The 26,880-nt window shown below is 36.0% G+C and overlaps 1 long non-coding RNA gene across 2 annotated transcripts in view; it reads left to right on the top strand.

Moving 5' to 3' along the window:
- The window catches only part of LOC141410043 (uncharacterized), a 92,442-nt gene that overhangs the window by 61,161 nt on the left and 4,401 nt on the right, over window positions 1-26,880 (top strand). The window lies entirely within an intron of this gene.

Raw genomic sequence — 26,880 nt, forward strand, 5'->3', positions numbered from 1 at the left:
CCCCTTCCAAATTGTACAAGCTTCATTTTCCTCAAAAGTCAGATTCTCCCTTAGGACATGCATGGTGTGGAAGAGAGAAAAGGCATGTTCACACAACCACAGTAGCCTCTTTTGGCTCTGCCTTGGGGCAGCAGTAGAAGATAAAGCTGAATGCTGACATCTCCAACTGAATTTTAGCAAACAGGGATCACATTCTTCATTGTCTCCAAAGCAAATGTTGAAATTGATTTCTTCAATTTTTGTTGTTCAGTGTGGTCTGCAGAGGAGGCAGCACGGCAGGGTTCCTAAAGCTAAGAGAAATAATTTCAGGCCATTTCAAATTCTTTTTTTTTTTCTTTTTTTCTTTTTTTGGTAAGAAAGCAACTGAATATGAAATTCTACAGTAAGACATTATTTTTATTTTATCATCTCACCAACATCACTCATTAATTAATTCATTCTTCTAATACTTACTGAATGCTTCTTATATCTTAACTCTCCTTATTTTCCTATTGTGCCTAGAACATTGCAGGCTTTTCTGTGTTATTGATGTTTATCAGCATTTGCAGAAGATGTAGGTTAGGAAAAAAAATATTTAATTATTAAGAGAAAGCATGCCCTGCTTGATTTTGCTTCTTTTTCTTAAATGACAAGATTTTATTCTCCCCACACTATATTTATCCTCTCAACCAAGTCCTATGATTACTTTAAGACTGAACTCAAATGACATCCTTAATGAAAGTTCTTTAACTTTATCCCAAGAGGATCCTTATTCCATGTTTTAATTCTTTTAGCTCTTTAGTTATTAAGTGTTTGAGACCCTTGTCTATGTGTCTAGGGATAATTGTCCAGCTATTTTATATGTGCATATTTTATCTTCTGTCCCTTTAAAAGGTGGAACCACTGTCTATCTTTACCTTTCTTGTCTAGCACAGTGCCTAAAGTCTTTTAAATGATAATTATAAGGAGTGAAAGGATTTACCTCTTAAACAGAATAAAATCTAGGACTATAGAAGGTTCAGGATCACCAAGTGTGAAAACTTCAGGTAATATTTTATTTTTTCCTAAACAAGAATATCAGAGGATGTGGCACAGTTGAACAAATGGACCAGTTAAGTGTCATGAAAGAGCTGTGGGAATTTAAATCGGATGTTATGAAAATAACTGAATTTCTTGTGCCTCAATTTTGCTATCTTTATTATAGTCTCTATCACAAGGCTATTAGCTTCAAGAATCTTACTGGAAAATCCTAACAATGTTTAGTTTTTAAGTTGAATTTTTAGGACTGCCTCACTACTGTGATTTTTTTAAACTTTCTTGTCTACCTCCTTTATTCTACCCTAAATCACCAAATAAACAGGTTATCCCACAGTCCACTGACCTATTATTCCCCCTCTAAGAAAGTGAAATTGTCCAGGAGTCCAGTAAAGTATATTTCTGAATTACTTATAGAAACAGTTTCCTCTCAACCATGATGGGCAAGATGCTCACATTTTAAAATGAATTTTCTTTGCTCCTATGTGTTTTGGATTGAGGAGGCATTAGTAAATCCTTGTCTTTCAGTGTCCTTATCCTCATGACAATGCTAGAGCTTTCTAGTCCTTTATCTTGGAAAGAAAAACTATTTTTAATGCCAAAACAATAGAAAATTTGTCTTTAAATTATTCAGGGTAAAATCCAGAGAAAGAGTTGTCCATTTATAAGAAATCAGAAGAAATAGTGCTTATCAAACTATATTTCATTCATAAACTATTTAAAGAATCTAATTTTTGTTTACGATAAAGGCCAAGTTTCACTGACAATTCCTTCAGCTTTTGCTTTCTCAGCCTCTGAGTGTGCTTTTCACTGAGAATGTGCTCACAGAAAACAGGACAGAGAGAGAGAGAGTGATTTTAAAAGATGAGTACTTACAGGTAGCTTGGATGTGAGAAGATAGGGTACTTATGAAGGAAAAATTGATAATCTGATAATCTGTTAATGTACTGCTTCGATGCAACTCACAATCCCGTTATATTCTATTATATTCTACCAGGTATGAATCCATCACACACAGTCTTACCCCAGTCTCAAGGTTGGATGTAGGACAACTGCTTTGAACTGATGTCACACAGGAGATCAGCTATTTCTCACTGTGGTTCCCCATGGGCACCTTGCAGGGAGCTTGTTTATTACTCCACTGCGGGGCAGAGTGGCTTATCATTACAAAATCAGCCTAAAATAGTGCCCAGATTCTGCTTTATGTCATCCAATGCTAGAAATTTCCACACTTCCAGGTGGGATATCTGAAGAATAGAATCAATATCTAGATACAGGAATAGACATTAAAATGTATTTTGGCTTAGATCATAACATAATGAGGTAACTTTCTTTCCAAGGTTTGCAATTGAATGCAGTTATTATGAGTACGGTGAGAAGAAGGAAAAAAAATGTGTCTGGGCTTTTATGTCAGTTTTGTTCTTGAAAAATTGAAAATACCGATTTACCATTTTCTTCCTTTTTTTTTTTTTTTTTTTTTTTTGGTAAAAGAAAAAAGGCCTTTGTAGTTGAAGTACTGGTGACCTTTCGCAGGAATTATGCAGGCAGCCATGGAGGGCTGTTCTAATGGTGATGCTGTGGTACAATCAGTTTCACTGAAGAAGAGCCCTCTGGGCTGCAGGGTAACTAGCTTAATAGCTTTTCAACAGGACAAATCTGATACGAGACTTTAAAATGCACTTTAGGTATTTAGTATTAAATGGGCAGATAGGGGGAACGCCAGAGGATGCACAGAGGTGGATGAAGACACATGGCAAATACAAGCTGCTGCAACCTGCTGCCCTCTCACCTGCACAGAGACTGCCCTGCTTTCCAGCCAGTTTGGGTCTATGACAACAGGCAATTTTTTTCTCAATGCTTCTAAGTCCAGGGCACTCTGTGTAAAGCTAGTTGCTTTAGAAATACATCTGCTTTCTCTTTGGTTTACTTTTTTAAAAAATTGTTCTCACCCTTTTTGCACTTCCCTTGGTTAAAATATCCTTGCACATCACCAGTAGAATATCAAGGGATGACTCTACCTAGAGCTTAGAGAGTTTGTTCAGCCATTATCTCCATTGAAAGGAGTCATGAGTTAATGCTCTGAATGGAGCCTGTTGAAATGCAGTTGTTAACTGTGACTCTGGTATAAAATAATATTTAACGATATCTCCAAACTTGGTGTAAATGTTGATTTGTGTACGTGAATTTGGGAGGACATAATAACATTGCGCTCAAGGGCCCTGATCCTAGAGTCAAAATCACCTGGGTTCCGATGCCAGCTGTACTTTTCCATTTTAGGTCCATTTAACTTCTTCAAGCCTTAGTGCCCTCACGTGGAACTTGGGAATCAAAATTACATCTACCTCATAGTGTTGCGATGTTGAAATGAAATATTTTAAGTGGCCAGCACAGAGCCTGACACACAGTAAGTTCTAAGTTCTCAATAGATGATTTTTGAATTGAATAAACCAAAAATGTTTTCTGTTTCTTTTTTTTTTTTTTTTTTGAGATGGAGTTTTGCTCTTCTTGCCCAGGCTGGAGTGTAGTGGCGGGATCTTGGCTCACTGCAACCTCCGCCCCCCTGGGTTCAAACGATTCTCCTGTCTCAGCCTCCCAAGAAGCTGGGATTACAGGTGCCCGCCAACATGCCTGGCCAATTTGTGTTTCTAGTAGAGATAGGAATTCACCATGTTGGTCAGGCTGGTCTCGAACTCCAGACCTCAGGTGATCCACCCACCTCGGCCTCCCAAAGTGCTGGGATTACAGATGTGAGCCACTGCGCCCAGCGGAAAATGTTTTCTATTTCTTATTTTACTGGGCAACTGCAATATCATTGTTTGGAACTTAATTTTTTTAATTATTTTCTTTTATTATGAGAGAAGCATGCTTCATCATTTGGTATGATATGAAATGATATTAATTAAAAGAAAAAATAAAAATGTTTGACTAGTTTCTGGTATAGTGGAGGTGAAGTAGATGAAGTTGCATGAGCCAGAAAAGCATTCTAGAATCAATTCAGAAGCCACCTGCTCTTGGACTGGAACATTCTAGAAGAAAGAGGACAGCTCAAAAGCCGTAAGCCGAGTTTAACATTGGAGGACAAAGTTTCGGGAAAGATGTGAAAGGCAGTCAGAGAAACAGAAACAGAGGTACAGAAAATTTTCATACATAAAGGGAGACATAAGGTCCAGTGTCGGAAGTACTATTTTTCCTTCTGAAGCTGTGGGGAAGTATGACGAGAATTATTTATTCATTCAGTAAACATGTAGCAAGTGTTACTGTTGACTGTGTTTTCCACTCTGTGCTAAATCTGAGATACAATGGCCAGTTATGGTCCCTGCCCATCAGGAAGGCAGAGTGTATAACTGTATTAATTTAGATTAATATATTTCTAAGTAAATTTATGATTTTGTTGGAAGGAGTGAAGGAGGTATTGAGAGAATGATTCTATCACATCAGTAAGAATAACCAGAGCATTGTCAAAACTATTTTTAAAAAGTAAATAATGATTTTTGATAACTGCAAATACATTGCAGTATTACAATGATTTAAACAGTTTGGAAAGGTTGTGAAAATAAGGATCAATATAAAAGAAGAGATAGGAGGCAGGATTATCAGAAAGTCATGGCTTTGATGTCTAAAGACACCAGTACTGTGATATAGTGTCAGTGAACAAGAGGTTCTATAGCATCTGGGTGAAATTAGAAAAAAAAAAATAGGCCTCTGTATTAAGAAATCTCACTCACTGTGATGTCAATCAGTGAGCATTTTTTAGAACTTAAGAGAAAGCTTTTGAATACATAGAGGTGGGTGCAATTTTTTTCTTGAAATGTACCTATTCTAGCAAAAAACTTGTGGAACATCTTATCCTAAATTATCACTCAAGTTAAATAAGTGCCTCATAAACTTAATCAGGAAATTGGTTTTGCTCTCAACAAAATAAATTATTGTGTCCTTTTAAAATTAAATATGATAAGTATTTTTTTAAAATTTTTTTATTTCCATAGGTTTTTGGGGAACAGGTGTTACATGAGTAAGTACTTTAGTGGTGATTCGTGAGATTATGGTGTACTGATCAGCCAAGCAGTATACACTGAACCCCATTTGTAGCCTTTTATTCCTCAACAGCTTCTCACCCTTTCCCCTGGAGTCCCCAAAGTTCACTGTATCATTCTTATAGCTTTGCATCCTCATAGCTTAGCTCCCACTTATGCGTGAGAACATACAATGTTTGGTTTCCATTCCTGAGTTACTTCACTTAGAATAATAGTCTCCAATCACATCCAGGTTGCTGTGAATGCCGTTAATTCATTCCTTTTTGTGGCTGAGTAGTATTCCAACGTTTCTTTATCCACTTGTTGATTGATAGGCATAAATATGATAAATAATATTTTATGACAAAAACACTGACACATTATAGAATATACACTATATAAAGGACATGCTTGTGGGTAACTGCAGAGTCCAAAAGCATCATATGTGGTCCTATAGTCACACTCTGAGGAACGGAGACAAGGAAAGGCACTTACAAGACTTAGGATACGAGTACATCTGCTCCAGGATACAGGTAGCCTCTCCATTCAGAACAGTGCAGTCATTAACTTAACTCCCACCTGGGTCTCTGACAGCTTTAAAATTATTCATCTCTTTTTTTCCTGTTTGACCTCATAAACCCTCATGCGGAAATTATGATGGGCAATTTCTAAGTGATCTACCAGTTGGCCAATATTTCACCTTTGCTGGAGGAACTTAAAAACTCTTTAAATCCTTTTAACCCTTTACAATTCAACATGCTAAAATGCAAGACGTGAAAAATATTAGGAGCTCATTTATGCATTCAGCACCAATTCTTTGGAAAAAAATTAGTCCAAAACCCTCTTGCATTTCCAAATAGAGAGCTATTCTCCTCTACTCTCATTAAACTCCCAAACAGCTGCTAAAACCTAAAGACAGCTGCTGAGAATTAACAAGATAAGTCTCCCCTCCAAGTTTTACGCTGGTCTCTGTGGAACGAGCCATGGCCATTTATTCTGGATAATCATGCCTTTTTATCCTGACTCCACACCTGATCTGAAGACTGAGCTACAGGGACTAGAGAGCTCTATAGGGATTTCTAGTCTAATCTGATGTATAGTTTCGGATTTATGCCTGCCCTTTCTGAGAGTATTCAGAAAAGTGGGACTTTAAGTTGAGAAGAAAGAGGAGATAAAGTGGATGGCATAAAAGCTGCAGGATTTATTCAGTGTAGAATCATATATGGAAAGGCAAGGCAAATGTACCCAAAGTTTCAATTATTGCCATGTGAGTGTGGGAGAGAGGCTGAACTCTGAAAGAGAGGATGGATTTAGCCTTCTGATAGCACTGTGGCTGCCACAGAGGGAGTTAGAGCTTGATACTTTGGCCAGGATTACTATTTAGGACCTCTCAGTAACAGAGACCCTGATTTGCAGGGCTTTTCTATTTCTGATGCCTTGATTACTCTGGAGTCATCACCGCAGAATTTAGGAGGCAGAAGCCCCACATTTTCAAATTTCGCCTATTAGCTCTAGCATGGTAGACTCCAAAATGTCCTGTCCCAAAGACTGGTAATGGCCCAGACCCTGCTTCCTTATTTTCTTTAAAAGAGGGTTTGGCAATATCCTGAGGGTAGACTATGAGATAAAATGTACATTATATCAGAAACTTATTTTTAAAGACCAAGGAGACTTGATTAATGGTGAGAAATTTTTCAAGCCTTTCTCCCACCAATCTCACCACAGCATAGGTAATTATTACTAATTTGAAAATGTCAACAAACAATTTGCAGCAAAAAAAGTAAGAGAAACAGGTAAAACTAGGAACAGATGGATTATTACATCACAATTTGAGTGCTTAACAAGCTAATTTTAATTTAAAACTTTTAAAAGTTAATATGCATTAAAATTAACTTTTTGGTATATAGTTTATTAATTTCAACACATTGATTTAAATAACCACTCCCACAATCAGAATATGTAATTAGAATCACCAACCTGATTCCTCCTATTCCCACCCTGGTAATTACTGATCTGTTCCCATTGCTGTGGTTTTTCCTATTTCCAGAATGTCACATAAATTAATTCATTTATTAAAGACTTTTGAAAACTGGATTTTAAACTTAACATATAGCTTTCAAAATTCGTCCATGTTGTTGTGTATATCAATTCCCCATTCCTTTATATTGCTGAATATATTCCATTTTATTTTTGAACTATAGTTTTCTTACCCATTGAAAGACATACAGTTATTTTCATGTTTGGGTGATTATAAACAGAGCTTCTATAAAACAAAATCCACATACAGGTTTTTGCACAAACAGAAATTTCTATTTTGCTAGGTAATAGCTAGGAATGGAACTGCTGGGTCATATGGCTAAGCATTCACTTAAATATAAAATATTGCCTGTTTTCCAGAGTAGCTGTACCTTTTTGCATGCTCACCCTCAATGTATGAGATTTCTAGTAGTTTTACATTCTTGCCATCGCTTGGTATTGTAAGATTTAACTTTTAACCATTCTCATAAGTACATAGTAGTATCTTATGGTTTTAATTTGTTTTTCCCTAATGCTGAATAATATTGAGCATATTTTCATGTTCTTATTGCCACTTGTACATCTTTGGTGAAGCTGTTCAAATCTTTGGCCCATTTTTTTATTGAGTAATTTTTTTTTTTCTTATTTTGTTGAATTTTGAGGGCTTTTAAAAAAATTCTGGATACAAGTTATCAGACTGGTGACTTGCACATTTTCTCCCAGCCTACAGATTATGTTTTCATTCTCTTAACAGTAACTTTGATAGAGCAAAAGTTTGGGTATGTTTTAAATTCCTTATCTTTATTGCCTTTATTCTCTATCCTACACCTGAATATATATCTTAAAGAAGCATCCCAGAGACTTAGTGTGAGTCACTAGCTCAGTGAATTGCACAATAGAAACCATACCTGTAGGAACAGGCACTCTTCATTCCTAGCTGCTAGAGAACCCATAGTCTTCAGAAGTCTGTTTGATTGGAAAATACCATTGCAAGACAGTGACCAATACTATAAAAGACTTGAATACAAAGTTTAAGAGAACCTTTTTTCCTTACTGAAATCTCAGGAGGCCAACACATGAATCTTGAAATTGCTGTCACTTGCCGAGACTATTTTATAATGCAAAATTAATGTTTGTCAGCATCCTTTTAGGTTGCTCTGGAGATTAAATGTAGGAGAAAAGACCATTTTCTCAGGTCTGCACAGCCAAGGCCAAGTGGGAAAATTGAAGCAATTTTCTGAATAATTTAATAAACCCCCGTCTTTTATTTAATTATTCAAATAAATCTTTATTTTTCCTTCTTTTCTCTGGCCGTAGAGACTTCTTTGTCATCTAACTTACTTTTGAAAAGTGACAGACCTTTATATATCTAGTAAAGGCTTAAAGCTTTTTAATATTTAAGGTTATCTGACCGTTAAAATAATTAGTAGAGATTCTAAAACTCCGATCTTCGTAGCTGTGTTGAAGATCACTGAAAAAGCATAATCTCATGTTTTCACACATTTAATTCAAGTCTCTAAAGAAACTACTACTTGCTTCTAATTTCCAGCTGCCAACATCTGCAATTAGAAACTAGCAAAACAATTACCCTAACAGCTGCTAGAAACATAGTTTACAACAAAATGTCAAATGTGTTTTTGAATGTTGAATTAAAAAACACTAATTTTTATTTCAGCTATCACCTAACCTTTCTCTCAATTAATTAATCATTCTGTTGAATATTTTCCCAAAGAGATCACATTCCATTAGCATTCGCCACATTTATTTTTAGTAAAGAGATAATGGAACGACAAGAAATATTCACCTGTAAAAACAAGCATGAGTTACAAAACCTGACATCTAGATGACATCTGTAGTCCCCTCTATCTCTCAAACCCTAGGATGATAATAAGGGGAAAGGCTTTCCCAGGTCTATACAAAACAACAACAGCAAAAACACATTCCTACCCTTTGTGGCCTTCCATGTTATTTAGCAAAGTTACAAATGCTCTGTATTCTCAACTGCAAGTATTGTTCAAAATGCATTATTTAAATTCAGCTGAGAATCATATTTGTCAAGGCAACAGGCTTTCCTAAAATGTGTCATTTGATCATAGAGGTTAAAGTAGGTGTACCAGTTTGCCCACCAAATTGCAGGTGAGGCACAATCACAATACTTTTCTGTTAGTTGTTGTGAAGAATGCAAATTAATGAAAAAAAAAATCTATGAGTTTCTTATGGTAAGTGATTTGCTATTACAGAAATTCTCTGTCTTAAAAAATGGTATCACGAAATGGGTATACACATTATATAACGTAATTCATTCATTTTCTAAATTCATCCAACTGCTATTTTCCACAAGAGATAATTATTATCATGGAAAAAATAATCTAATTCTGTTTGTCTATTTTAAAGATAATTAGACTTTATTTCAAAATTCTCTGAACATATTTTCTTCAATATTGTTTGGTACTTAAGCAGGCTGAGTTCTATGGAGTCAGAGAAGATAAGATTATAAATTTATTCAAAGATGAATCTCAGCTCCTTCCCCCAATAACCACACACATACCCATGCACACTTGGCCTGAGATATCAGTTTATCAGAAAACAAAGTGGCCTCCAGAGATTTCTCTGGTACAGGAGAAGTAAAACTTAATAATCTACTGGTTTAATATTTATAGATTCCAAAATAAATATGACAATGAAATTCATGTATATTCTAAAGGTACAGAGTTGACTTTTTTTTTCTTTGAGAGTCACTCTGTCACCCAGGCTATAGTACAGTGGCACAATCATAGCTCACTGCAGTTTTAAATTTCTGGGATCAAGCGATCCTCCCACCTTAGCCTCCGAGGTTGTTAGGACTACAAACATGTGCCACCACATCCAGCTAATTTTTCATTCCTTTCTTTCTTTCTTTCTTTTTTTTTTTTTTTAGAGATAGGCTCTCATTATGTTGCCCAGCCTGGTCTCCAATCCCTGGCCTCAAGAGGTTCCCCTGCCTTGGCCTCCCAAAGTGCTAGGATTACAGGCATGAAACACTGAACCTCAGGGTTGATCTGTTTTAAGTTGCTACATTTAGTATACAATTATTTTAAAACACAGAATTAGATATATAATTACTATAACTAACAGAAAGTATAATTCACATATGTCATTGTACTTTCTTCCTTAATATACTGTCATTAGTATGACATAAAATATTTTTTTGTGATTTTAATTGGTTTTTAAAACTAAAGCTTCTATTGATTTTTAACTATATCTTAAGTATAAACTATAAAGAAATAAAATAATTGAAATTTCAAATATGCTACTACAGTGAACATGACCTTTAATAAAAAGTATCCTTGTGTATATATTCTCTACCCATCCAAATGCATGGCAATATGAAGAGCCTGGAAAACAGTTGTTCAAAACAGAATGAAGAGCTTGGAAAACAGTTGTTCAAAACAGAATGAACAGAAAGATGCTATATGGTTAGCCTACTTTGGTTGAGCTTCCTCTATAATTATTCAATAAAACATATAAAGAAAAAGACTGAAAAAAACCCAATATTAAAAATCTAGGAAAATTTAAGGAAGTGGCAGTGGTTGTCTGCAAAGAGGTTGCACAGAGGAAATTTTAGGATGAAGGAAACATTCTCTGTGGTCCTGGGGGGATGATACACTACTATACATATCAAAATTCCTAGAATTATACATAGAAAGTAAAGTTTAATGTATGCAACCTAAAAAAAAATCCTAACAAGTAACTTCGGTAAATGAATTTTTTACTAGAAATTGTAAGACTACAGAAAAAGAACTAGACGTAAACACTGTACTCTAGTTTTTTTTTTTTTTGCACAGGCGTATGGGTTAACAATTCTAAAAGTGCTTTACGTGGATACTGATGTTGAACAAATATGTAAATGGATTTTGGGTGTGGGGGCCAGGTTTGTCACTGTTAGAGAAGGAAGTCACTGATAAATAAGAAAGAAAGTCTATAATGAGCCCTGCACTGCTGGAGTAGAATTGGACACATTGGTATAAACTAATGTTTAGCTTACTAAAGATACAGTTGGATAAATATAGAAACAATTATAGATATACAGGTTAGTATAAGTATATTTTACCTAGTGCTATCTTCTGAGAGGGTCTAGAAACCATGACACCCACTATCAATGAGCACACTGCACATTCAGATCTTTCTTGGTTTCTAAATATTATTTTCTAATAAAAGCAACAGGTTTCTTGGAGAAACGGCTGATTCCAGGACCAGGACAGGGGAAATACAAGATGAGCCTGGAATATGTTTTAGCACCAGAAAGTAAAAAAAGTGATTAAAAAGCAAAAGGATGGGGGCATGTCAAAGAGACATAGGAACCAACCTGATAGGGCTCTCAGCGGCCAGCAATGGAACAATGTGAACAACAAAGGGATACAGTACTAGATTGTAATCCAAAGTATATACATGAATCTATCCTGATATAGATAAATGACAGAATAAAGAAATAAATGAGGAAAAGAAACAACTGATTCTTACAGAAAAATTTCAAATAACGTATGTAGATACCCTCCAATATAAGAAGTGAAGATTAATTCCTTCTACCCGCAAGGGCATTCTAGGCTTTGTAGCTTATTTCCAAAGAATAGAGAAGAAAGAGGGAAAAGTGATGGGTTTACTGTGAAGAATCCTGGCAAATGTCCCCTTACCAAAGTGATAAAGGTTAATATCACTGTAATGTCATCTAGATGTCACATACACCCTGATATAATGAGATGCACCTCTGTTGCATGATTTCAAAAATCCCATAACCTTGGTGTGATAGTCAGGTTCATGTGTCAACTTAGGCTCAGCTACAATACTCAGTTAATAAAACATGAATTTAGGTGTTGCTGTGGAGGAATTTTGCAGATGTGTTTAGCCTGTATAATCAATTTAAGCAAAAGAGATTATCCTAAAAAATCTGAACGAAAAGAAGTGAGGTTTTCCTGAGGAAGCAGAAATTCTGGACTACAGATTTAACTCCTGCCTGAAAGTTTCCAGCCTGTTTTCTGATGGCCTGTCCAGCAGATTTTGGTCTTACTGAGCAAGTCCCATAAGCCAAGTTCTTGCCGTCTACCCATCGGTATATCAATCTATCTGTCTATCCATTCTAGCTCTTTTTCTCTGGTGAATACGAACCCAGATTGGAAAACATTCTGCAGACTACTGGCCAGTCCCCATCAAGACTTTCAAAGACATAAAAAGCAAGGGAAGACAGAAAGGGTAGAAGTCCAGGAGACTTAGGAGGTGTGACTTTCAAACATATTGTGGTACCCTGGATAGAATTCTGGAACAGAAACAGAGCATTAATGGGAAAAAAAAAAAGGTGGAACATGAACTAAGTTTAGGGTTTAGTAATGTACTGTTTACTTCATATACCATGATAAAATAAGATGATAAAAATGGATAAAGCTGAGTGAGTGATATATGATAACTCTTTGTACTGTGTTTGAAACATTTTAGCAAATATAAAATTTTTCCAAAGGGAAAATATTTTCTTTGATTTTTTTTTTGTGATTTTTTTTTTTAAGAGAGGGTCTCACTCTGTTGCCCAGGCTGGAATGACTCAATGAAGCGTCAGCCTCCTGGGCTCAAGTGATCCTCTTGCCTAAGCCTCCTGAGTTGGTGGAACCACAGATGTGTACCATTGTGCTCAGCTAATTAAAAAAAACAGTTGTAGAGATGGGGTCTCACCATGTTGCCCAGGCTGGTATCAAACTCCTGGGCTCAAGTAGTCCTTTCGCCTCAGCCTCCCAAAGTGCTGGGATTACAGGCATGAGCCACTGGGCCTAGCCAAAAAAGTTTTTCATGTATATGAAAAATTATATCTATCTCTCTTTCTCTATGTCACTCTGTATTTCTATGTATCTGTCTGTCTGTCTATAAGCAGGCATAAGGACAAATGCCAATCATTTGGAAAAGACTGTCAATAATTATTAGGCAAATAGAAATGGCTTGATATAAAATCTTCAGGCTTCAGCTCATTTCAAGGCTTGGTTCCATATCACAAACCATATTATCTAACAGAAATGAATTATACTTTAAACCTCTCTTCTCCCATACCCATTTGGTGACTTTAGACCCAAGGTATGAACAAAATATATATCTGGGCACCCTCCCTCTCTACAACTCAGGTGACACTTGGTGAGTCAGCTTCTGCAACCCAGGACGATAATGAAAAGCTCAGAAAACAAGTGGCCATGTTTTGCATCACCAGTTCTGAAGAAGAGCTCAGAACAACAACAAGTAAACATTCAAATCAGTGATGTTCTCCTGAGCTGAAGAAAGACATGTGCATGCACTAAAAGCCGAAACTATTAATATCTACACCCACACTGCTCCTGTTGACATTAACATGGCTTTGTTATTCCCAGAAACTCCTGCTCTGGAAGGTAAAAATTGCAAATGACTTTTATTTTCTGCAATTAATTTTATTGATTACTCCAGAAACTTCCTGAGAGACTCACCAACCCTTCAACAGAAAGCAAAGGTTATATCCCAAGATATTTCTTTCATCCTCCAATGTATTTGATAATGTGGAAAAATTTGAATGCTTATATTTAATGATATTAAAAATGTTATCTTTTAGGAAAGATAATGCTATTGTGGCTCTTTTTTTTTTCTCAAAATATTTTGAAACTTTCTCTTCAAAATTCTCTCCTTCCTATGCTTACCAATGCTATATTATTCTATCATGATCCTTACCCAATCCTAATCAAACCTCTTCCTTTCCTCCTACCCGTTAAAAGACCTACCTTAAGCCAGACTTCAGAATATCATAAATAACTTTGTGATTTTTCTTCAGAGGTGTTGTTAACACCTCTGAAGTGCTTTCTCTTATTGAAGTAAGCAATAAACTCAGCTCTGTCTTATTAACAGGTTGATTTGGTGATATTTTAGAAAGCTAATATTCAACAGTGGGTTGCAAGACTCCACTGTATTCCAGGAAGAATACAATGAAGATACAATGAAAACGTATCTCCATCTGATCACAGAATAAAAAAATGTTGAACTATGTAGATTAAAATACCTTATAAGCGTCTAAGTAGACAAAAGTAATTGACCTTTCAAGGAGGAAAATTCAGTTTTGTTACATGTTGTCCAATGCAAAATGAATGCCAAAAAATATTGAAGGCTGGGCATGGTGGCTCACACCTGTAATCCCAGCACTTTGAGAGGCGGAGGTGGGAGGATCACTCGAGCACAGGAGTTCGACTCTAGCCTATCTCTTTCTCTCTCTAAAAAAAATAAAAATAAAAATAAAAAAGCAAATAGTCCCAGCAACTTGGAGGCTGAGGCAAGAGGATTGCTGAAGCCCAGGAGGTTGAGTGAGCCATTATTGTACCACTGAACTCTAGCCTGGGTAATAGAGTGAGACCCTATTTCAAAAAAAAAAAAAAAAAAAAGAGAGGGTGTAAAAAATTCTGTAATCTAAAAATTTTATCATCCTGTCATTTAGATAATAGAATGGTAATTTCAGATTTTATTAAGAAAATATTAAAATATTGTCAACTTTTTTGAAAAACTATTAGTGATACCATTCAACAGAATGAGAGATAAAGCACAGAAGTATTAAAAACTTTTTTATTAAAATCAGAGAAAAATGGAAAATATTTTCATTGTTATGATATAATTAAAATTTCAAAAATTTATTCTTGAAAGAAAATACATATGCAAAATTAATAATTTAATAATAATGTAACAATAATAATTTATATCAAATATATCAAATGAACAAAGGCTGAAAACTGGAGTTGGAAACTGTATAGTAAAGGAATCAAAATATGAAAAACTAAGTAACTTATATAGATGAGACCTAAAATAAAATTTTTCAGTTGGAACTGGCATTTAAATAAATATGTCTTTAAAAGCTTTTATAAAAAGAAATACCATTAGAATAAAAGGTAAGAAAAATACTTTCCAAAATTTGTGTAGGGCATAAAGTGGGGTGAACAGAGGTAAGCAAGTTGAAAATGAATATGGTAGAGGTGAGCAGAGGCCATCTCATAAAGGACAATGCAAGCCATATCACTGTGTTTGAACTCTAATGATGAAAGTTCTGTTTAAGAAAACTTGGATTAAGAATAGATATAGTGTGACTAGTTAAAAGAGCATCGAAGTAATCCAGTTGAAAAATGATGGTGGCCTGGACTAGGACATTGGCAATGGTGATGGAAAGAAGTGGAAGGCTTGGCAAGATATAAGAAGATTAAAGTAGATGTGCTTGTCAATTGATTTGGTTGGCAGGGTGGAAGTAGATAGAAGAATCGGGGTTTCTGATTTGATATCAGTGGATTATAGGGCTGTTCACTGAGATTGGTGGTTGATGGGGAATGCAAACTGAATTCTGGGCTGGAGATCATGTATCAATTACATATACATTCAATTGTTCTACAAGTAGCAAATGAACACTTGTGTTAATTAGATACCCTGCTAAACTCTGGGAAGACCATGATAAGCAAGAAAGGCAGAATTCATGTTATTGCAGAATTTATGGTTTATCTCAGAGCTTAAGAGAAATTTGAATGTGATGACTACTTTTCTCAGAATTATCAGGAGTGCTTGTTAAAATACTAAATTTGGCCCCGCCTTTGTCTACTAGATTGAATTTTCCAGTTGATTCTTACAGTAAGATTTGAAGTCCACTAATTTATGTGACTGAAAATGTTCACTCGTGACATCACCCAAGGGAGGTGAAGAGAAGGAACACACCACCAGTGTTTATCAGAAGCCCAGAGGAAGAGCAGTTTATAAAAGACAGTGAGAATTGATAGACAGACATTGAAGAAGAAAACCAGAGTTTGTGTTGTGTTAGAAGACTAGAGAAAGGAACTGTTAATGTAGGAAAGTTTGCCTAACATTAAAACTGCTACCTACGAGTCAGTCACATGAGATCTAAAATATACTCATTGAATTTTGTGACTCTAGTGAGAGCAAGGTGAGCAATTTTGAAGTCGTAGGTGAGGAAGCAAATAGCAATACATCCATGAAGCCTGTGAGGAAGTGGGTCAAGAAAGAGTAGTAACCAGAATCTCAAGGGAGTTTGATGGAGAATTTTTTTTTTTTAAGAGAACTGAATATGATATTCTGATAGGAAAAAGAAACTGAAGAAAAAAGAGTGAGAGGGGAGTCTCACTTTTATGTGAATTGCAGAGAAAGTCTTGTGGGATAAGATAACACAGGATCTAATATAGATCTAATAAGATCTAATAAAACAAGCAGTGAGAAAGGAAGAAAGGATGTGGTTCTATTTAGAAGAGTAATCTTGAAGAGTGCAGGCACCTGTCTCTGTTCATCTCTTTATAAACAGCACCTGTTATTGTGCCTGGCAGACAGCATACCCTTAATCAATACTTATTAAATGAATGAATGATTAGGGAAGCGGTCAGTAGTTCATCTTCAATTTCTCTGTAAAATATTAGTTAAAAATCTACGATAAGTAAAGGAGGGCGTGGTAGGGTCAGAGACTGATCAGAGTGAAGAAGCATTGAAACAGTTTCTGTAGGCAAAAAATGAGACGAAAAGGTTGCAGGAGACCATGGAATCTCGGTAGCATCTGTTACACAGAGGTTGATGTTCTCCATCAGCATCCACAGGAGATGAAGACAGCAATTAGGCTTATCCATTTTTTTCCGAGGACCTACTTTACAGTTAGGATAGGTCTTTGTTATCTTCTGCTGCCTCAGAGATTTCTCCATTAAACTCAAGATGCACCCTCTCTGGCATACTGTCTTGAGCTTGTAATGAATAGTCCACCTAGAGACGCACCTCACCAAGGTGTGTTCTACTTCATGATAATCACGGGCTTATTCCCTTCCACCTGTCCTCTTGGTAATGACACTGTTCTGGGTGACATAAACCTAGTTCTAGTGTCCCTGAGGGCCCATTTACTCCGTAACAGCTTCCCCAGTGGGACATATCATCTGAACACGTTCTGTCAGAATCCCAAGTGTCTTTGCAACTTCCCTTCTTGTCATCAATTGACTTAAATTTTTAAACTTTAATTTTATTTATTTATTTATTTATTTTTGCAGAGACGGGGTCTCACCATGTTGTCCAGGCTGATCTCAAACTCCTGGGCTCCAGTGATCCTCCCATCTCAGCCTCCCCAAGTGCTGGGATTACAGGCGTGAGCACCCACCCCACCCATCTGCTGACTTTCAATGCAAGTAAATGCTGGATTAGCAAAGCTGTTGTATGATTTTTTCTTCATGAAGCCTGCTTAATCCTAGTTGCATACTGTTTTCACCATTCATCTAGAACACATGCATCAGATCCACAGGGCCAAGTCGCAGCTAGCTTATATAATGCTTTCATGCAAATAGGAAAACAATGCCTCTTCTAAGCAGGTCAATTAGGGGGGGAAAAAAAAAGCATATTCCTGTGAGCCAGTGCAGCACCAGGAAGAATTTGGAAGAACAGGTGGCACATTTGTGTTGAGAAAGAGGTGCTCAGTCTTTTGGGAAAGAGCAACTGCCAGGAAGGGCAGCTATGGTTAGCTAGTGGAACAGAGGTGGGGCTTGGGCCCCATTTATCACTGTGGCTGGAGCCTGTGGGCAGAGTGGAGGCCCTCATGCTTCCGAAACTGACTCATACAAAGTTTCATATAGATGAAAGGGTGATGAGGTAACAACTACAATGCATCCACAGAAAAGGTCATTTTTGTGTACTGAATTCGGGTCATTATTTAAATACAAAGATGAGGAGTCTTGCTTTCAATTCCATGTCCTTTGTAAAAAGAATGAAAATGACAACATGACACTTTTGTAGCCTTAGTGCCACACATCGCTTCTGTGTTATCCTTGTTTAAATTACTAAACTGAATGTTTTTGTTTATAAACGTGAGAGGAAAGGGAAAAGCCCAAATATTGCACAACTAAAAAAGCCCATTGTTCTGAATAATAAAACTGCCAGAGAAGGTAAATTGTGCTTCAGTGCATGAATTTATTTAAAGAAGATAAAAGACTTTGTTTCCTCAAACTCTCTGATAGAGACCCTAAATCAAACCCCAAATCTGAAGTGGCAGATATTAGATGTCAGATGCATGGGTCATTCATTCATCTCCCCCTTTCCTTGCTATAACTCAGCTCAGAACAAGGGAAAAAGAGTCAGCTGTAATTAAGATGCAAAGACTAAATCTCAATCCTCTGGGCGCTGACGGCAGTGTCTGAGGTAGCGGTCTCTGAAGTATTTGTGCATGACTGAAGAATCTTTATGATAGGGAAAGATTTGAAGGCGGGGGGCAGTGGATAAGGTAAGACATAATATGATTTTTTTTCTCATTAATCTCTTATTTTTCCCTCCAGATGCAGGTCCAAAGCCTGTAGGAGAATTTTTTCACAAATATGATGAAAAATGACTCTACTTTCCTTCAACTTTGATATTTTGGAAATTGTGTCTATAAAGACTAAACAAATATTGTGACGAACCTTTTAGTTACAGTGTTTCAATTGATTCCAGGTTAATTAAGTGAAACCTTCTAAGGCTTGAATTAAAGGGTTTATTTTGGGACTGTCCTAAAATCCAAATCTTTATAATTCCCAAGCTGCATGAATCTTAAGCTTACATTGTGTCCCCTTCTAAATGGGGAGGAACAATTTAGGCCCCAAACAGGCATTCTTTTTCCAGTGCAATACCAATTCAGTTTCAACCATCTGAAAAATTACTCAATTAAATTCTATTTTCTGAATGCAAGTGATTGCCCATCCTGGAATAGCTCTCCTTGTCTGCGGCCTTTTCTGCAGAGTAGCTGATAAGGGGCTGGCTGGGCTGACAACATGTATGTGTACAAACCTGCACACTAGAGTAATGATCCTAGGGATACCTCTGTACTTAGAAACTTTGTGTTGATGTTGGATAATCCTTGGATGTTTGAGGTTTTCTTTGTTTCTTTGTTTTAATTAAATTGTTCATGAATTCATTATATATTTGTGTAAGGCACATGCTAAAATGTAAATATCTGAAATAACTAATTTGCAAAATTCATTTTCGAAGCCAGACTTGGGTGAGGAGTTAAAGTAATTGAATCTTTCATAAAAATATAATGAACACCTGCTGCGTTAAGCAGGGGAACTAGAATGAGTAGGACACAGCCTCGGTCTTGAGAAGTCTACATTCTAGTTGGAGGACTGAGAAAAGAATACAAATAATTACAACACAAAGCAGATAAGGATGAGTGTTCAGGAGTACAAAGTGAAGTAAGTTCATAGGAAGGGGTTCTCATTCATTTGAAACTACAAAATATATCTGTGGAACTTTGAAATTTAAGATTGCCTTGAAAGATGAGTGAAATTTGACAGAATAAAATATTATGCACCTAAGGAATAATATAACAAAGGCACAGAGAGGAAAAGACTGCATAGCAAATGGTTATTTTTTTGCTGGAGAATGGGGCTCATACACAAGAACATTGGTCATTAAGGCCGAAATGCACTTTAACCTGGGAGCAGTGTAGACTAAATTGGAGTAAGAAAGAAATGAATGCACAGGTGGAGGGTGGAGTTGGTTCAGGGAAGAGACCAGAAAAATAACTCTAGGGAGGTAAGGAGGAATTTAGCTAAGGTGGTAACGGTGGGGAAAGAAAAGAAGGGATGAATATGAAAAACTTTCTGAAGGACTACTTGCTGGGAACTGTTAACACCTTAGATGTGGTGAATAGGGAGAGAAAGAGACCGCTGCGGGCTGAGAATGAGCCTGGTACCGAGAGAGTGGTGTTGCCTGAACACAGAGATAGGAAAGTCAAGAGGAAGAATTGGCTGTGGAGAAAACAACATTTTTGTTGAGATTTAGTTTATTTGAATACTTGGGATAGCCAGGAGTTAAGGAGATATCTTTCAGTCATACACATCCACGTGTCAAAACCATCACATTGCAGCTATGGGTATACATTTGGGGACCATGTGCTTAATGGTGAAAGTTTACATGGGGAGATGCGGGGCATTATGAAAGAGAGAGAAAAGCAAGGGAAAGAGTAAAGGCCAAAGAGAGTATCAGGTGGTCAAAATGTCAAATCGTGCAGACAAGTGGGCAGCAAAGCTATTTTTCTTGCTTGGGTGATCACTGGCAACATTAAGGAGAACTTTGAGTCTAATGCTGGGAGTGGGGTTCAGAAATAAAAGTCCTAAGTGAGGCAAAAATAATGAGAGAGAGAGAGAGAGAGAGCGAGAGCGAGAGAGCTCTTCATCTGGTGTACAGTTTGTTTTGTGACTTGAACTGTGATGTGCTATTAGAGTGGCCAGATTGTGTTAAGCTGACCAGCCATCCCAGTTTGTCTGGGACAGTCCCATTTTAGCACGAAAAATCTGCATCCCAGGAATCTCCCCCGTTCTAGGCAAGCTGGGATGGTTTGTCACCCTACAATTCCGAGGGCAACATACGGCACTTAGTAGGTTTTCTTAAGTATTTGTTGAGTGAATGAAAAAAAAAAAAGAAAAGAAAAAGACAGATTAACATCTCTGGGGCTAAGTTCCTTAAGTTTGTAAAATGAAGTTAGAAGCATCTGTAATGGCCAGCACATAAGGTTATTTTGACAACCAGATGAAATAATGCATATGAGTACATTAGGAAAAACTGAACACTATACAAATATATACAAATTTAGGTTGATTAATTTTTTATTTTATGCATCCTATGCATACTATTATTTGTTGAAATTTTTATTTGTCTTTTCTTTTGTCGACTAACCTCTCATTGCCATTGATGTGATATTGGCACTGAAGTTGGTAATTAATTTTGTTTATATGGCACCCAACACCCAAGAGCCTCTAGGCACATGGCCAAGTCCTTTTTTTAAATATAGTCATTAAATGTAGGAAAAGAGCCAAGCAAATTCCTAAACTGGCAAGTGAAAAAAAGAGCAACTAGAAAATGGGGAAACAAAAGAATTAATAACAAGTATCAATTAAGAGAATTTCTTCCATTATCTAGGGACAAAACTGCATCCCAAACTTAATAGAAAATAGGTTGTATAACATTAGCCATCTAATCTCCCAGCCTCTTGATAAAACAGCCCCTGAACTATGACTTTTTTAAAAATGAAAATTTCTATTTTTTTAACATTGAAAATATGATTAGACTTTTCACTTAGCAAATTCTCATGTTAAATTGGGAAGAGACCTTGGAGATCATCTCACTCTACCTTCTTATTTGATACGTGCTTTTTGTAGGAACAGTTCTGGTTAATGTTTTATTATCATACTTAACTCCACTAAGTGAATGGAAAACTCCCCCGTGAATGAAGGACTCTGCTGATTTCAGAGTGTAGACAAAGAATGGATCAGAGGTCTTAACTGAACTTTATAAGTCCCTTCATCCATATCTTCGCTGTCTCCTCCCGACTGGACAGGATCCCAGTCTCATGGTCCTAGAGTATTTTGACTAAACTCCGAGGGCTGCGCTGCAAAGACATTTGTTTTCTTTCCTGCTTTATCTTCTTGCCTTTTCTCAGCTTCTGATACTTCTTTTGCTTTTCTCTATTAATAGCTGTACATATTTCTAGAAATTGTAGACGTAATATGAAGCAGAGAAATATTATTCAAAGACTTCATTTTTTTTGCCCAAGAAATTCAGCAAACTTTAAACTTTTCTTTGATTACCCTACTCTCCTGTCTTTGAAGATTTCCCTTGGAGACACCCTCTTTTGTGGTGTCTCATATTTGAAGTTGATTTTACAGCAGCAAAACAGTTTCAAAATTAGATCTTCTTCACAATTAAGTTATTAGATAATTTGCAGACAGATTATTTATTTTACAACTCAAAATTCTCTGCCTAATACCACGGTGCTATGGCAACTATATACATATATATAGTCATTTCTGTATATATATTTCATATATAGTCATTTGTATACTATATATTCAAATTTGATCTGGATAGGCAAATTGTGAGATGTTTATTCTATGTGAACCCTGTTATATAATGTCTGATCTATTGTAGTGATCAAATTGTCACTCTCATATGTCAATATTTGATACTACCAGCAAGGACATATTGTTTACTATAGTATTTATTTCATGCATGTATAACTTGTCATACAAGTAGATTGTGTCAAATTGTGACATAAAGATACTTCTCACTTTCCCTTGTAAACTCTTAATTCCTTAGTTTTATACAGAGGGGTCTATTGTTGAGAACAGCTAAAATGTTACTACTTCCAGGGTACTTCCACTCAAACAAGATGGAAATTATTGAGGGAAACTGTATGGAATTGTATATCACACCCTGAAAGTGGAAACCACTGTGTCTTAGGCTAAGAGGGATGATGCTGGAATGCAAGGAACTCTGACATGATATCATAAGACCTATGTTCACTTCTGATTTCAACATTTATTAGCTATTTGACATTAGATGGGTGAACCCTGATAAGCCTTAATTTTCTCATCTATAAAATAGGAACACATATTTTATAAATATAATACAAATAAATAAAAAAGTGATATACAAATACTATGTATTATTATTATTACTTTACTTCTTTTCCTATAATACCATTTTAGATGGTCATTAAATACTTTTCAATAAATGGTGGTATAAAATTTCTAGAGCAGTTCTAATATAGTTATCTGTAATTATTAGATATTTTTGGGGAGCTGCATATCTTTAATTTTATTTTCTAGAAGAGTACTGGAAATGCTATTATTTGGAAACTATTTTTCCCTTGATTATCTGGAATGAAACATTTCATATAAACCTCATAAGCCAGGCACAAGACTACCTTGTAATACTGGCTACAAATCTCTGAAACAGGATTGCATTTCATTCTCAAAACCAGTTTTACCATTTAGTGACATGTTCTCTCTTTTTCTTTTATAAATAAATCCAGCTTCATTGCTCATATGGTACTTCCCATGTGGGCATGGTTTAGTTTGTCCTCACCAAAACTCGTGTTGAAATTTGATCCCCAATGTGGTGGTGCTGGGAGGTGAAGCCTAGTGGGACGTGCTTGGGTCACAGGGGCAGATCGCTCATGAATGACTTAGTTCGGTTCTCATAGTAATGACTGAGTTTCTGCTCTGGAAATACTGGATTAGTTCCCACCAGAGTGGGTTGTGATGAAATCAGGATACCCCTCAGAATTTGTCTCTTCACATGTGCCTGCTTCCCCTTTGACCTTCTGCCATGTCTTGACACAGCACAAAATGCCATCACCAAAAGCTGAGCAGATGCTCGTGTCATGGTCTTTGAACTTCCCAGCCTGCAGAACCATAAGCTAAACAAACCTCTTTTCTTTATAAACTGCCCAACCTCAGTCAGGCATAGCAACAAAGAAAAACAGACTAAGGTAGTATTCTCTTAGCCAAAATTTGGTCCATAGATTTTGAATCTTTTCCTTCTTCAAATAAACAAACCAAATAAACAAATAGTTACTTGTAAAATTTTTCCTGTAAAATTTACATTTTGTTCTGCTCTCTTTTTCTTTTGGGACAAAATAGTGATTGTAAGGGGCACTGTCTGGATGCATAAGAGAGATTTCTATTTTTAAGCTTCTTAGAAAAATTACCTCTGTTCTTTGGGAATCATCTGAAGGGATTTATCACAGTGATTTTATTATGTAGAGTTAAAATACACACTTGGCTGATTTAGCACTTGATAAAATATAGTATCTAAATAGATTTATACGTTTCTTCTATATATATCTATATATATATCTATATATATGATATATATATATATATATATATCCCCCCAAAAGTCTCTGATATCTTGCCATTTTCTTCTTTCTCCAAAGTCCCATGAAGGTATTGAATTTTTACAAATAAATTAACTGTGCATAAGCAAGTTCTCCCTGTTTTAATCCCAGTCCTTGGGCCAAAACTCCTTTAAAATATGCATTGCCCTAGGATCTTTGTCTTTTTTACTTTCATATCAAAGACTTCTTTCTAAATTGGTATCAATAATCATGCTGAGGGAACTACACTGTACTCAGTTCATTGCCCACAGAAAAAAATGACAATGTATTTGTTTCTGTCCAACTTTGACTTCATGACTACAGGTCATCTGAACAAGTACCCCGGCCCAATCTTAGACCACACATGATGGGTAATATTCTTGCATTTGACCACAATCTTCTGCCATTCTTTTTAATTTTTTTGAATCATTTTTGAGTGTGGTGGCAGATGGCATGTCTCTCAGTGAAATCAAAGGCATATGGCAAGCTGTTTTCAATAGTGCCATGCCACCTAAGTTGCAGTATTTATATTTCAAGGAAAAAATAATTTGGCTTCTGATACCACGCTTTGGATGTAGTCATAATGAATATATAATTCCCAAACACCATACATTTTGAAATTTCTAAATGATTGTGTGGAAATCCTCTCTTGATTGTAGTGAGCAGTCAAGTTCAGAAATGCAGAAACTGGCTTTTAGATGGATCAGACAAATCTAAGAAAGAGACCAAAAAGATCAATTTTTTGTTTGTTTGTTTTTTGGAAAAAGAAAAGTCATCTTAATAGGTTCTATAGCCTGAGAGAGGATATTCAATTTTTGAAACAATGTTGTCTATTTAGGTTAAGAAAATAATACATTCATTTAACCATTTTCCATTTTCTTTTCTGTTTGTTCATTAAATTATATGCAGGTCAGAAGCCAGGGTTTGAAACTTCCTTAAGTTATTTGTACACTTCATTATTGCTATTCAAATAATTCATTTAGAGTATTAGTTGTTAATTGAAACCAGAATGACAATGGCAACAATGAAAAATCCTAAGAAAATAACTTACATTCAGTATTTTTTCTTACAATACAATAAACTCATGTCTTCCCAAACTAGATTCAGACATATTGTTAACTCACATTGTCATGGCTCTCTGGAGTCCACATTTTTTGCATGTAGAAAATCAGCACTATGCAAGAGGGACAGCTGCTGTGATAGCAACCCTGTAATTGTTGGGACTGGACTCCCAGGGGAGTAAGAAAGGAGGGGTGGAGGGAAGAAACAACACCATTACTGAGAGAGATTCCGTATTTTATGAGTATCTCAACACTTAAAATCTTGGCAGTGCATATGTCTGAGTTCAGTGGTGATATTTGCTATTTTATTAAGTGAAAAAAGATAAAGTTTTATTTCCTCTGCAGATACATGTTTTTTTCTGTCTTTTAATGAAATTATTATTTGCTAACAAGTCTTAGGGCTTTTGTAGAACAAATCTCTTAGTTCAAGCTGTTACATCATGGCCAGTTCCCATGACAGATTGATAATCATCCTTTTTACTTTCCTTCAAATTTTACAAACCCACTAAAAACTACTAAATATCATAAACACCATTCCTTCTCTTCCTTAGATTTCTAAGAGAATTTTACTATTCTCTTAGAGTTCTCCTATTTTTATGAAGTGCCATGCCACCTTATATGCATTTATTTCCTATTAGATACACTATATTTATCTTTGTGCTTCAAAATTGTGGTGCTATCATTCAGAAAAGGCAACTTAATGGAAATTATATGTCAGGTGTCACCTCTCCCAGGACTGAGAGGCTATTTATCAACACCTCCTCCTATTTACTGTTTGTTGTACCCTTTAGATATGCTAAGGGGTCTGCAAAAAATACACCTTTGCTTAGGATGATGTGACTATTAACTCTGAAATTTCTCGACTGCTGGAAAAGACCCAGGATTTGTCCTACACAGCATGATGCCTCTGATGTCTGGTCGATCTCCCCTGCACATCTTTTGGCAGGTAGAGGATTGAAGTAGTCCTTTTTATCAACTAGAATTACTCGCATTGACATTCTGTCTTGTTATAGTAAATCCTGATGTACAAGCAGCATGTAGTGTTACATTTTAATAACTAAGTGTAAAAAATGGCTATTGGAACCTACTTAATATTTGTATAGCATGGTCTGGAGCCAATGGCTGGGTTAAATCATGGTTCCTTCATTTGTCAGTTTTTTGACCAGAAACAAGTTGCTTGAGTTCTTTGTGCCTCAGTTTTCTCACCTGTAGAATGGAAATAAAATACTTTTCTCAAAGAGTTATTCGAAATATTGAATGAGTTAATACATACAAAGCACTCAGAGCAATGCCCAGAATATAGTGAACATTTCATAAAAGTTAGCCATTTGCTTTTAAAATACAGTATATAATAGAAAAATGTAAATCAGTGCACATGAAACATTATTACAAATATTATAAGTGTTTTGTTGGCCCCGTAATTCTCTGCCATTGGGCAAATCACTTAGCCCCTCTGACCTTTAGATTTTTCATCTGTGTAATGGGGATAATGATAGTTATTTTAGAGGGATTTTTGTGAATATCAGAAACAAAGTGTATATGTATTTTTTACTCCTAGTCCAGTTCCTGGCAAAAAGTAGGCACTCGATAAATGTGTTAGTAGTATCATAACTCATATTTGCTAAGCTTAATGCTCTAATGCACAGAGAACTGATTTCAGAAGAAAAAATGTGTGTGAAAGCATTCTCTATATTTCCACTGAAAGCAAACTTACGAGGAACATATTTAGAAAAATTCAGAAATATGGAGCAACTGATTAAGCTAATGTTGTACCTCTTTATCAATCTGTCCTGGCTGAGCATAGGGAAGATCAGGCCAAATTCCTTAGCTCAAAATTCAAACTGGTGCCAAGGGAGCTATCATCGCTGATGTGGGCTAAGAGCGGTTAATGTTGATTCGCATATGGTTTTCTTTTTACTAAATGAGATTATTTCATTGAAACTGCTGTGTTCCCAAGGTCAATGAGAACTGTGCTCTTCTGCAGGTGTGCCTGTTCTTAGACAGGTAGGATTTAGATGGTTTAAACTAGCTGAATTTCAAGCCTTAAATCAAAGAGAGAGAATGGATTTAACTACATGAGAGAAGGAGACAATAGAATTAACTACAG

This window comes from Macaca fascicularis, chromosome 4 (genome assembly GCF_037993035.2).
Source record: "Macaca fascicularis isolate 582-1 chromosome 4, T2T-MFA8v1.1".
In the NCBI taxonomy this organism is placed as follows: Eukaryota; Metazoa; Chordata; class Mammalia; order Primates; family Cercopithecidae; genus Macaca; species Macaca fascicularis.